This window comes from Pseudophryne corroboree, unplaced genomic scaffold, assembly GCF_028390025.1.
Source record: "Pseudophryne corroboree isolate aPseCor3 unplaced genomic scaffold, aPseCor3.hap2 scaffold_888, whole genome shotgun sequence".
Lineage (NCBI taxonomy): Eukaryota > Metazoa > Chordata > Amphibia > Anura > Myobatrachidae > Pseudophryne > Pseudophryne corroboree.
In genome coordinates, this window is record NW_026970467.1 from 223,925 (window position 1) to 237,102 (window position 13,178).

At 35.8% G+C, this 13,178-nt stretch overlaps 1 non-coding gene across 1 annotated transcript; it reads right to left on the minus strand.

Annotated features, from left to right (window-relative positions):
* Positions 1-12,901: 12,901 nt before the first annotated feature.
* Positions 12,902-12,975, minus strand: TRNAN-AUU (transfer RNA asparagine (anticodon AUU)). Its single transcript has one exon. It is a non-coding gene; the product is annotated as a tRNA-Asn (tRNA).
* Between the last annotated feature and the right edge of the window lie 203 nt (positions 12,976-13,178).

Consider the following 13,178-nt stretch of genomic DNA (forward strand, 5'->3'; position numbering starts at 1 on the left):
GAAAACAATACTGTCAATATACTATTAAAACAAATTAAAATGGTAAAAGTTATTGTACTTTAAGTAAAAATAAAAGAGCCAAAATATCAATCCCAGTTTTGGATTACTTTAATTAACAAACAAAAAAATGCATATAGCAGAGGATAGTTTCAATCTGCCTACCTCTGGGTTATGGGCCCAGCATGCTTCCATTGCTGTACTCTGCTGCACATGTAAGTGCAAGAGATCCTGAAGCACTCACTCATCATGGGAAAGTACCAATGTGTTTCTTCGTTGGTTGATAGAAGAAACATCTTACAAAAACTCTCCAGATTATTGACTTTTTAAAGTTTTTCTAGGAAACGTTTTAGATGAATGCTTATTAGCATTTGTCAGTATGTAGTTTTGCAAAGTGTCTCTGTGGCGCAATCAGTTAGTGTGTACGGCTATTAACCAAAAGGTTGGTGGTTCAATCCCACCCAGGGACGTAATTGACCTTGTTATCAGATTTTGGTGATCTTTAAGTAGACAAGTCAAATTTCATACCCCCTGTTATGGTGTAGGGTACCTGGCCTTCTCTGATGTAATCAGAGTTAGATTTGATTCAGTGATTTTATAAAAACATCTAGGAAGCACAATTTAGCAGTGGGTTGCAGAGAAAAAGAAATATGCTGGCAAAAAAATCAAATTGCGTGATTAAACAGCTCTTCATTTTCTGGCTTTATTTTTATGCTAACAAATTTGTTCTCTGAAAAGTGTCCACAAAGCCAAGTCTCTGATTAACACCTTTGTAGGGATGGTTTTTCACCTATTACTAAATTAAACTTGCTTCATTGGAAAGGCAGCAAGATGTATCCTCATTTCAATGTCTACTGAAATAATACAGGTTGACACCAGGAAACATTAACGCCACTGCATCCTTGCTGCTTTCTCATGTGGAAGTCTGTTTAATGTGAAAACAAGGTGATATCTAATTAGCACACAGGTAAGGAATTAAGAAAATCTTTATTTAAGGGTGAAGATGTTTCTCACAAAATTGTTGACCCAATGCATCATTGAAATTCAAGCTGGAAAGATGATTTTAATATATCACTTGTACATTTTGTATTGCTCTTCTGGTGACAATGTAGTTTGTTTTTGTCAATTACCATTTTAATAATAGGGTAAAGAAAATGAAGTGGATTTTTGAAAGAAAACAATACTGTCAATATACTATTAAAACAAATTAAAATGGTAAAAGTTATTGTACTTTAAGTAAAAATAAAAGAGCCAAAATATCAATCCCAGTTTTGGATTACTTTAATTAACAAAAAAAAATGCATATAGCAGAGGATAGTTTCAATCTGCCTACCTCTGGGTTATGGGCCCAGCATGCTTCCATTGCAGTACTCTGCTGCACATGTAAGTTCAAGAGATCCTGAAGCACTCACTCATCATGGGAAAGTACCAATGTGTTTCTTCGTTGGTTGATGGAAGAAACATCTTACAAAAACTCTCCAGATTATTGACTTTTTAAAGTTTTTCTAGGAAACGTTTTAGATGAATGCTTATTAGCCTTTGTCAGTATGGACTTTTGCAAAGTGTCTCTGTGGCGCAATCAGTTAGTATGTGCGGCTATTAACCAAAAGGTTGGTGGTTCAATCCCACCCAGGGACCTAATTGACCTTGTTATCAGATTTTGGTGATCTTTAAGTAGACAAGTCAAAATTTCAAACCCCCTGTTATGGTGTAGGGTACCTGGCCTTCTCTGATGTAATCAGAGTTAGATTTGATTCAGTGATTTTATAAAAACAGCTAGCTGAATTTTCCAATGCGTAGCTCTTTGCAAAAGAGAGATATTGGCAAGGAAAAGCTGTCTTGTACCTTTGCATTTTTCTCCCAAACGAAGGACACTAGAAAGAAAATTTTAGAGCCTCCTGTTAGGCCATCATCTACACGACATAGTCCTGAATTTTCCAATGCGCAGCTCTTTGCAAAAGAGAGATATTGGCAAGGAAAAGCTGTCTTGTACCTTTGCATTTTTCTCCCAAACGAAGGACACTAGAAAGAAAATTTTAAAGCCTCCTGTTAGGCCATCATCTACACGACATAGTCCTGAATTTTCCAATGCGCAGCTCTTTGCAAAAAAGAGAGATATTGGCAAGGAAAAGCTGTATTGTACCTTTGCATTTTTCTCCCAAACGAAGGTCACTAGAAAGAAAATTTTAAAGCCTCCTGTTAGGCCATCATCTACACGACATAGCCCTGAATTTTCCAATGCGCAGCTCTTTGCAAAAGAGAGATATTGGCAAGGAAAAGCTGTCTTGTACCTTTGCATTTTTCTCCCAAACGAAGGACACTAGAAAGAAAATTTTAAAGCCTCCTGTTAGGCCATCATCTACACGACATAGCCCTGAATTTTCCAATGCGTAGCTCTTTGCAAAAGAGAGATATTGGCAAGGAAAAGCTGTCTTGTACCTTTGCATTTTTCTCCCAAACGAAGGACACTAGAAAGATAATTTTAAAGCCTCCTGTTAGGCCATCATCTACACGACATAGCCCTGAATTTTCCAATGCGCAGCTCTTTGCAAAAGAGAGATATTGGCAAGGAAAAGCTGTCTTGTACCTTTGCATGTTTCTCCCAAACGAAGGTCACTAAAAAGAAAATTTTAAAGCCTCCTGTTAGGCCATCATCTACACGACATAGCCCTGAATTTTCCAAAGCGTAGCTCTTTGCAAAAGAGAGATATTGGCAAGGAAAAGCTGTCTTGTACCTTTGCATTTTTCTTCCAAACGAAGGACACTAGAAAGATAATTTTAAAGCCTCCTGTTAGGCCATCATCTACACGACATAGCCCTGAATTTTCCAATGCGTAGCTCTTTGCAAAAGAGAGATATTGGCAAGGAAAAGCTGTCTTGTACCTTTGCATTTTTCTTCCAAACGAAGGACACTAGAAAGATAATTTTAAAGCCTCCTGTTAGGCCATCATCTACACGACATAGCCCTTAATTTTCCAATGTGTAGCTCTTTGCAAAAGAGAGATATTGGCAAGGAAAAACTGTCTTGTACCTTTGCATTTTTCTCCCAAACGAAAGACACTAGAAAGAAAATTGTAAAGCCTCCTGTTAGGCCATCATCTACACGACATAGCCCTGAATTTTCCAATGCGCAGCTCTTTGCAAAAGAGAGATATTGGCAAGGAAAAGCTGTCTTGTACCTTTGCATTTTTCTCCCAAACGAAGGACACTAGAAAGAAAATTTTAAAGCATCCTGTTAGGTCATCATCTACACGACATAGTCCTGAATTTTCCAATGCGCAGCTCTTTGCAAAAGAGAGATATTGGCAAGGAAAAGCTGTCTTGTACCTTTGCATTTTTCTCCCAAACGAAGGTCACTAGAAAGAAAATTTTAAAGCCTCCTGTTAGGCCATCATCTACACGACATAGCCCTGAATGTTCCAATGCGTAGCTCTTTGCAAAAGAGAGATATTGGCAAGGAAAAGCTGTCTTGTACCTTTGCATTTTTCTCCCAAACGAAGGACACTAGAAAGAAAATTTTAAAGCCACCTGTTAGGCCATCATCTACACGACATAGACCTGAATTTTCCAATGCGTAGCTCTTTGCAAAAGAGAGATATTGGCAAGGAAAAGCTGTCTTGTACCTTTGCATTTTTCTCCCAAACGAAGGACACTAGAATGAAAATTTTAAAGCCTCCTGTTAGTTCTTCATCTACACGGTATAGCCCTGAATTTTCCAATGCGTAGCTCTTTGCAAAAGAGAGATATTGGCAAGGAAAAGCTGTCTTGTACCTTTGCATTTTTCTCCCAAACGAAGGACACTAGAATGAAAATTTTAAAACCTCCTGTTAGTGCTTCATCTACACGGTATAGCCCTGAATTTTCCAATGCGTAGCTCTAAAAATCCAATTGAGTGATTAAACAGCTCTTCATTTCTGGCTTTATTTTTATGCTAACAAATTTGTTCTCTGAAAAGTGTCCACAAAGCCAAGTCTCTGATTAACACCTTTGTAGGGATGGTTTTTCACCTATTACTAAATTAAACTTGCTTCATTGGAAAGGCAGCAAGATGCATCCTCATTTCAATGTCTACTGAAATAATGCAAGTTGACACCAGGAAACATTAATGCCACTGCATCCTTGCTGCTTTCTCATGTGGAAGTCTGTTTAATGTGAAAACAAGGTGATATCTAATTAGCACACAGGTAAGGAATTAAGAAAATCTTTATTTAAGGGTGAAGATGTTTCTCACAAAATCGTTGCCCCAATGCATCATTGAAATTCAAGCTGGAAATATGATTTTAATATATCACTTGTACATTTTGTATTGCTCTTCTGGTGACAATGTAGTTTGTTTTTGTCAATTACCATTTTAATAATAGGGTAAAGAAAATAATTGAGGTGCAATTTAGTAATAGGTGAAAAACCATCCTTAAAAAGGTGTTAATCAGAGACTTGGCTTTGTGGACACTTTTCAGAGAACAAATTTGTTAGCATAAAAATAAAGCCAGAAAATGAAGAGCTGTTTAATCACTCAATTGGATTTTTCTGCCAGCATATTTTTTTTCTCTGCAACCCACTGCTAAATTGTGCTTCCTAGCTGTTTTTATAAAATCACTGAATCAAATCTAACTCTGATTACATCAGAGAAGGCCAGGTACCCTACACCATAACAGGGGGTTTGAAATTTTGACTTGTCTACTTAAAGATCACCAAAATCTGATAACAAGGTCAATTACGTCCCTGGGTGGGATTGAACCACCAACCTTTTGGTTAATAGCCGTACATACTAACTGATTGCGCCACAGAGACACTTTGCAAAAGTACATACTGACAAATGCTAATAAGCATTCATCTAAAACGTTTCCTAGAAAAACTTAAAAAAGTCAATAATCTGGAGAGTTTTTGTAAGATGTTTCTTCCATCAACCAACGAAGAAACACATTGGTACATTCCCATGATGAGTGAGTGCTTCAGGATCTCTTGCACTTACATGTGCAGCAGAGCACTGCAATGGAAGCATGCTGGGCCCATAACCCAGAGGTAGGCAGATTGAAACTATCCTCTGCTATATGCATTTTTTTTTGTTAATTAAAGTAATCCAAAACTGGGATTGATATTTTGTCTCTTTTATTTTTACTTAAAGTACAATAACTTTTACCATTTTAATTTGTTTGAATAGTATATTGACAGTATTGTTTTCTTTCAAAAATCCACTTCATTTTCTTTACCCTATTATTAAAATGGTAATTGACAAAAACAAACTACATTGTCACCAGAAGAGCAATACAAAATGTACAAGTGATATATTAAAATCATCTTTCCAGCTTGAATTTCAATGATGCATTGGGGCAACAATTTTGTGAGAAACATCTTCACCCTTAAATAAAGATTTTCGTAATTCCTTACCTGTGTGCTAATTAGATATCACCTTGTTTTCACATTAAACAGACTTCCACATGAGAAAGCAGCAAGGATGCAGTGGCGTTAATGTTTCCTGGTGTCAACCTGTATTATTTCAGTAGACATTGAAATGAGGATGCATCTTGCTGCCTTTCCAATGAAGCAAGTTTACTTTAGTAATAGGTGAAAAACCATCCCTACAAAGGTGTTAATCAGAGACTTGGCTTTGTGGACACTTTTCAGAGAACAAATTTGTTAGCATAAAAATAAAGCCAGAAAATGAAGAGCTGTTTAATCACGCAATTTGATTTTTTTGCCAGCATATTTCTTTTTCTCTGCAACCCACTGCTAAATTGTGCTTCCTAGCTGTTTTTATAAAATCACTGAATCAAATCTAACTCTGATTACATCAGAGAAGGCCAGGTACCCTACACCATAACAGGGGGTATGAAATTTGACTTGTCTACTTAAAGATCACCAAAATCTGAATACAAGGTCAATTACGTCCCTGGGTGGGATTGAACCACCAACCTTTTGGTTAATAGCCGTACACACTAACTGATTGCGCCACAGAGACACTTTCCAAAAGCACATACTGACAAATGCTAATAAGCATTCATCTAAAACGTTTCCTAGAAAAACTTAAAAAAGTCAATAATCTGGAGAGTTTTTGTAAGATGTTTCTTCTATCAACCAACGAAGAAACACATTGGTACTTTCCCATGATGAGTGAGTGCTTCAGGATCTCTTGCACTTATATGTGCAGCAGAGTACAGCAATGGAAGCATGCTGGGCCCATAACCCAGAGGTAGGCAGATTGAAACTATCCTCTGCTATATGCATTTTTTTGTTTGTTAATTAAAGTAATCCAAAACTGGGATTGATATTTTGGCTCTTTTATTTTTACTTAAAGTACAATAACTTTTACCATTTTAATTTGTTTTAATAGTATATTGACAGTATTGTTTTCTTTCAAAAATCCACTTAATTTTCTTTACCCTATTATTAAAATGGTAATTGACAAAAACAAACTACATTGTCACCAGAAGAGCAATACAAAATGTACAAGTGATATATTAAAATCATATTTCCAGCTTGAATTTCAATGATGCATTGGGGCAACGATTTTGTGAGAAACATCTTCACCCTTAAATAAAGATTTTCTTAATTCCTTACCTGTGTGCTAATTAGATATCACCTTGTTTTCACATTAAACAGACTTCCACATGAGAAAGCAGCAAGGATGCAGTGGCGTTAATGTTTCCTGGTGTCAACCTGTATTATTTCAGTAGACATTGAAATGAGGATGCATCTTGCTGCCTTTCCAATGAAGCAAGTTTAATTTAGTAATAGGTGAAAAACCATCCCTACAAAGGTGTTAATCAGAGACTTGGCTTTGTGGACACTTTTCAGAGAACAAATTTGTTAGCATAAAAATAAAGCCAGAAAATGAAGAGCTGTTTAATCACGCAATTTGATTTTTTTGCCAGCATATTTCTTTTTCTCTGCAACCCACTGCTAAATTGTGCTTCCTAGCTGTTTTTATAAAATCACTGAATCAAATCTAACTCTGATTACATCAGAGAAGGCCAGGTACCCTACACCATAACAGGGGGTATGAAATTTGACTTGTCTACTTAAAGATCACCAAAATCTGAATACAAGGTCAATTACGTCCCTGGGTGGGATTGAACCACCAACCTTTTGGTTAATAGCCGTACACACTAACTGATTGCGCCACAGAGACACTTTCCAAAAGTACATACTGACAAATACTAATAAGCATTCATCTAAAACGTTTCCTAGAAAAACTTAAAAAAGTCAATAATCTGGAGAGTTTTTGTAAGATGTTTCTTCTATCAACCAACGAAGAAACACATTGGTACTTTCCAATGATGAGTGAGTGCTTCAGGATCTCTTGCACTTATATGTGCAGCAGAGTACAGCAATGGAAGCATGCTGGGCCCATAACCCAGAGGTAGGCAGATTGAAACTATCCTCTGCTATATGCATTTTTTTGTTTGTTAATTAAAGTAATCCAAAACTGGGATTGATATTTTGGCTCTTTTATTTTTACTTAAAGTACAATAACTTTTACCATTTTAATTTGTTTTAATAGTATATTGACAGTATTGTTTTCTTTCAAAAATCCACTTAATTTTCTTTACCCTATTATTAAAATGGTAATTGACAAAAACAAACTACATTGTCACCAGAAGAGCAATACAAAATGTACAAGTGATATATTAAAATCATCTTTCCAGCTTGAATTTCAATGATGCATTGGGGCAACGATTTTGTGAGAAACATCTTCACCCTTAAATAAAGATTTTCTTAATTCCTTACCTGTGTGCTAATTAGATATCACCTTGTTTTCACATTAAACAGACTTCCACATGAGAAAGCAGCAAGGATGCAGTGGCGTTAATGTTTCCTGGTGTCAACCTGTATTATTTCAGTAGACATTGAAATGAGGATGCATCTTGCTGCCTTTCCAATGAAGCAAGTTTAATTTAGTAATAGGTGAAAAACCATCCTTACAAAGGTGTTAATCAGAGACTTGGCTTTGTGGACACTTTTCAGAGAACAAATTTGTTAGCATAAAAATAAAGCCAGAAAATAAAGAGCTGTTTAATCACTCAATTGGATTTTTCTGCCAGCATATTTCTTTTCTCTGCAACCCACTGCTAAATTGTGCTTCCTAGCTGTTTTTATAAAATCACTGAATCAAATCTAACTCTGATTAAATCAGAGAAGGCCAGGTACCCTACACCATAACAGGGGGTTTGAAATTTTGACTTGTCTACTTAAAGATCACCAAAATCTGATAACAAGGTCAATTAGGTCTCTGGGTGGGATTGAACCACCAACCTTTTGGTTAGTAGCCATACATACTAACTGATTGCGCCACAGAGACACTTTCTGAAAGTACATACTGACAAATGCTAATAAGCATTCATCTAAAACGTTTCCTAGAAAAACTTAAAAAAGTCAATAATCTAGAGAGTTTTTGTAAGATGTTTCTTCTATCAACCAACGAAGAAACACATTGGTACTTTCCCATGATGAGTGAGTGCTTCAGGATCTCTTGCACTTATATGTGCAGCAGAGTACAGCAATGGAAGCATGCTGGGCCCATAACCCAGAGGTAGGCAGATTGAAACTATCCTCTGCTATATGCATTTTTTTGTTTGTTAATTAAAGTAATCCAAAACTGGGATTGATATTTTGGCTCTTTTATTTTTACTTAAAGTACAATAACTTTTACCATTTTAATTTGTTTTAATAGTATATTGACAGTATTGTTTTCTTTCAAAAATCCACTTAATTTTCTTTACCCTATTATTAAAATGGTAATTGACAAAAACAAACTACATTGTCACCAGAAGAGCAATACAAAATGTACAAGTGATATATTAAAATCATATTTCCAGCTTGAATTTCAATGATGCATTGGGGCAACGATTTTGTGAGAAACATCTTCACCCTTAAATAAAGATTTTCTTAATTCCTTACCTGTGTGCTAATTAGATATCACCTTGTTTTCACATTAAACAGACTTCCACATGAGAAAGCAGCAAGGATGCAGTGGCGTTAATGTTTCCTGGTGTCAACCTGTATTATTTCAGTAGACATTGAAATGAGGATGCATCTTGCTGCCTTTCCAATGAAGCAAGTTTAATTTAGTAATAGGTGAAAAACCATCCCTACAAAGGTGTTAATCAGAGACTTGGCTTTGTGGACACTTTTCAGAGAACAAATTTGTTAGCATAAAAATAAAGCCAGAAAATGAAGAGCTGTTTAATCACGCAATTTGATTTTTTTGCCAGCATATTTCTTTTTCTCTGCAACCCACTGCTAAATTGTGCTTCCTAGCTGTTTTTATAAAATCACTGAATCAAATCTAACTCTGATTACATCAGAGAAGGCCAGGTACCCTACACCATAACAGGGGGTTTGAAATTTTGACTTGTCTACTTAAAGATCACCAAAATCTGATAACAATGTCAATTAGGTCTCTGGGTGGGATTGAACCACCAACCTTTTGGTTAGTAGCCGTACATACTAACTGATTGCGCCACAGAGACACTTTCTGAAAGTACATACTGACAAATGCTAATAAGCATTCATCTAAAACGTTTCCTAGAAAAACTTAAAAAAGTCAATAATCTAGAGAGTTTTTGTAAGATGTTTCTTCTATCAACCAACGAAGAAACACATTGGTACTTTCCCATGATGAGTGAGTGCTTCAGGATCTCTTGCACTTATATGTGCAGCAGAGTACAGCAAAGGAAGCATGCTGGGCCCATAACCCAGAGGTAGGCAGATTGAAACTATCCTCTGCTATATGCATTTTTTTGTTTGTTAATTAAAGTAATCCAAAACTGGGATTGATATTTTGGCTCTTTTATTTTTACTTAAAGTACAATAACTTTTACCATTTTAATTTGTTTTAATAGTATATTGACAGTATTGTTTTCTTTCAAAAATCCACTTAATTTTCTTTACCCTATTATTAAAATGGTAATTGACAAAAACAAACTACATTGTCACCAGAAGAGCAATACAAAATGTACAAGTGATATATTAAAATCATATTTCCAGCTTGAATTTCAATGATGCATTGGGGCAACGATTTTGTGAGAAACATCTTCACCCTTAAATAAAGATTTTCTTAATTCCTTACCTGTGTGCTAATTAGATATCACCTTGTTTTCATATTAAACAGACTTCCACATGAGAAAGCAGCAAGGATGCAGTGGCGTTAATGTTTCCTGGTGTCAACTTGTATTATTTCAGTAGACATTGAAATGAGGATGCATCTTGCTGCCTTTCCAATGAAGCAAGTTTAATTTAGTAATAGGTGAAAAACCATCCTTACAAAGGTGTTAATCAGAGACTTGGCTTTGTGGACACTTTTCAGAGAACAAATTTGTTAGCATAAAAATAAAGCCAGAAAATGAAGAGCTGTTTAATCACTCAATTGGATTTTTCTGCCAGCATATTTTTTTTCTCTGCAACCCACTGCTAAATTGTGCTTCCTAGCTGTTTTTTATAAAATCACTGAATCAAATCTAACTCTGATTACATCAGAGAAGGCCAGGTACCCTACACCATAAGAGGGGGCTTGAAATTTTGACTTGTCTACTTAAATATCACCAAAATCTGATCACAAGGTCAATTACGTCCCTGGGTAGGATTTAACCACCAACCTTTTGGTTAATAGCCGTACACACTAACCAATTGCGCCACAGAGACACTTTGCAAAAAGTACATACTGACAAAGGCTAATAAGCATTCATCTAGAACGTTTCCTAGAAAAACTTTAAAAAGTCAATAATCTGGAGAGTTTTTGTAAGATGTTTCTTCCATCAACCAACGAAGAAACACATTGGTACTTTCCCATGATGAGTGAGTGCTTCAGGATCTCTTGCACTTACATGTGCAGCAGAGTACAGCAACGGAAGCATGCTGGGCCCATAACCCAGAGGTAGGCAGATTGAAACTATCCTCTGCTATATGCAATTTTTTTTGTTAATTAAAGTAATTCAAAACTGGGATTGATATTTTGGCTCTTTTATTTTTACTTAAAGTACAATAACTTTTACCATTTTAATTTGTTTTAATAGTATATTGACAGTATTGTTTTCTTTCAAAAATCCACTTAATTTTCTTTACCCTATTATTAAAATGGTAATTGACAAAAACAAACTACATTGTCACCAGAAGAGCAATACAAAATGTACAAGTGATATATTAAAATCATCTTTCCAGCTTGAATTTCAATGATGCATTGGGGCAACGATTTTGTGAGAAACATCTTCACCCTTAAATAAAGATTTTCTTAATTCCTTACCTGTGTGCTAATTAGATATCACCTTGTTTTCGCATTAAACAGACTTCAACATGAGAAAGCAGCAAGGATGCAGTGGCGTTAATGTTTCCTGGTGTCAACCTGTATTATTTCAGTAGACATTGAAATGAGGATGCATCTTGCTGCCTTTCCAATGAAACAAGTTTAATTTAGTAATAGGTGAAAAACCATCCTTACAAAGGTGTTAATCAGAGACTTGGCTTTGTGGACACTTTTCAGAGAACAAATTTGTTAGCATAAAAATAAAGCCAGAAAATGAAGAGCTGTTTAATCACTCAATTGGATTTTTCTGCCAGCATATTTTTTTTCTCTGCAACCCACTGCTAAATTGTGCTTCCTAGCTGTTTTTATAAAATCACTGAATCAAATCTAACTCTGATTACATCAGGGAAGGCCAGGTACCCACACCATAACAGGGGGTTTGAAATTTTGACTTGTCGACTTAAATATCACCAAAATCTGATCACAAGGTCAATTACGTCCCTGGGTGGGATTGAACCACCAACCTTTTGGTTAATAGCCGAACACACTAACCGATTGCGCCACAGAGACACTTTGCAAAAAGTACGTACTGACAAAGGCTAATAAGCATTCATCTAGAACTTTTCCTAGAAAAACTTTAAAAAGTCAATAATCTGGAGAGTTTTTGTAAAATGTTTCTTCCATCAACCAACGAAGAAACACATTGGTACTTTCCCATGATGAGTGAGTGCTTCAGGATCTCTTGCACTTACATGTGCAGCAGAGTACAGCAACGGAAGCATGCTGGGCCCATAACCCAGAGGTAGGCAGATTGAAACTATCCTCTGCTATATGCAATTTTTTTTTGTTAATTAAAGTAATTCAAAACTGGGATTGATATTTTGGCTCTTTTATTTTTACTTAAAGTACAATAACTTTTACCATTTTAATTTGTTTTAATAGTATATTGACAGTATTGTTTTCTTTCAAAAATCCACTTAATTTTCTTTACCCTATTATTAAAATGGTAATTGACAAAAACAAACTACATTGTCACCAGAAGAGCAATACAAAATGTACAAGTGATATATTAAAATCATCTTTCCAGCTTGAATTTCAATGATGCATTGGGGCAACGATTTTGTGAGAAACATCTTCACCCTTAAATAAAGATTTTCTTAATTCCTTACCTGTGTGCTAATTAGATATCACCTTGTTTTCGCATTAAACAGACTTCAACATGAGAAAGCAGCAAGGATGCAGTGGCGTTAATGTTTCCTGGTGTCAACCTGTATTATTTCAGTAGACATTGAAATGAGGATGCATCTTGCTGCCTTTCCAATGAAACAAGTTTAATTTAGTAATAGGTGAAAAACCATCCTTACAAAGGTGTTAATCAGAGACTTGGCTTTGTGGACACTTTTCAGAGAACAAATTTGTTAGCATAAAAATAAAGCCAGAAAATGAAGAGCTGTTTAATCACTCAATTGGATTTTTCTGCCAGCATATTTTTTTTCTCTGCAACCCACTGCTAAATTGTGCTTCCTAGCTGTTTTTATAAAATCACTGAATCAAATCTAACTCTGATTACATCAGGGAAGGCCAGGTACCCACACCATAACAGGGGGTTTGAAATTTTGACTTGTCGACTTAAATATCACCAAAATCTGATCACAAGGTCAATTACGTCCCTGGGTGGGATTGAACCACCAACCTTTTGGTTAATAGCCAAACACACTAACCGATTGCGCCACAGAGACACTTTGCAAAAAGTACATACTGACAAAGGCTAATAAGCATTCATCTAGAACGTTTCCTAGAAAAACTTAAAAAAGTCAATAATCTGGAGAGTTTTTGTAAAATGTTTCTTCCATCAACCAACGAAGAAACACATTGGTACTTTCCCATGATGAGTGAGTGCTTCAGGATCTCTTGCACTTACATGTGCAGCAGAGTACTGCAA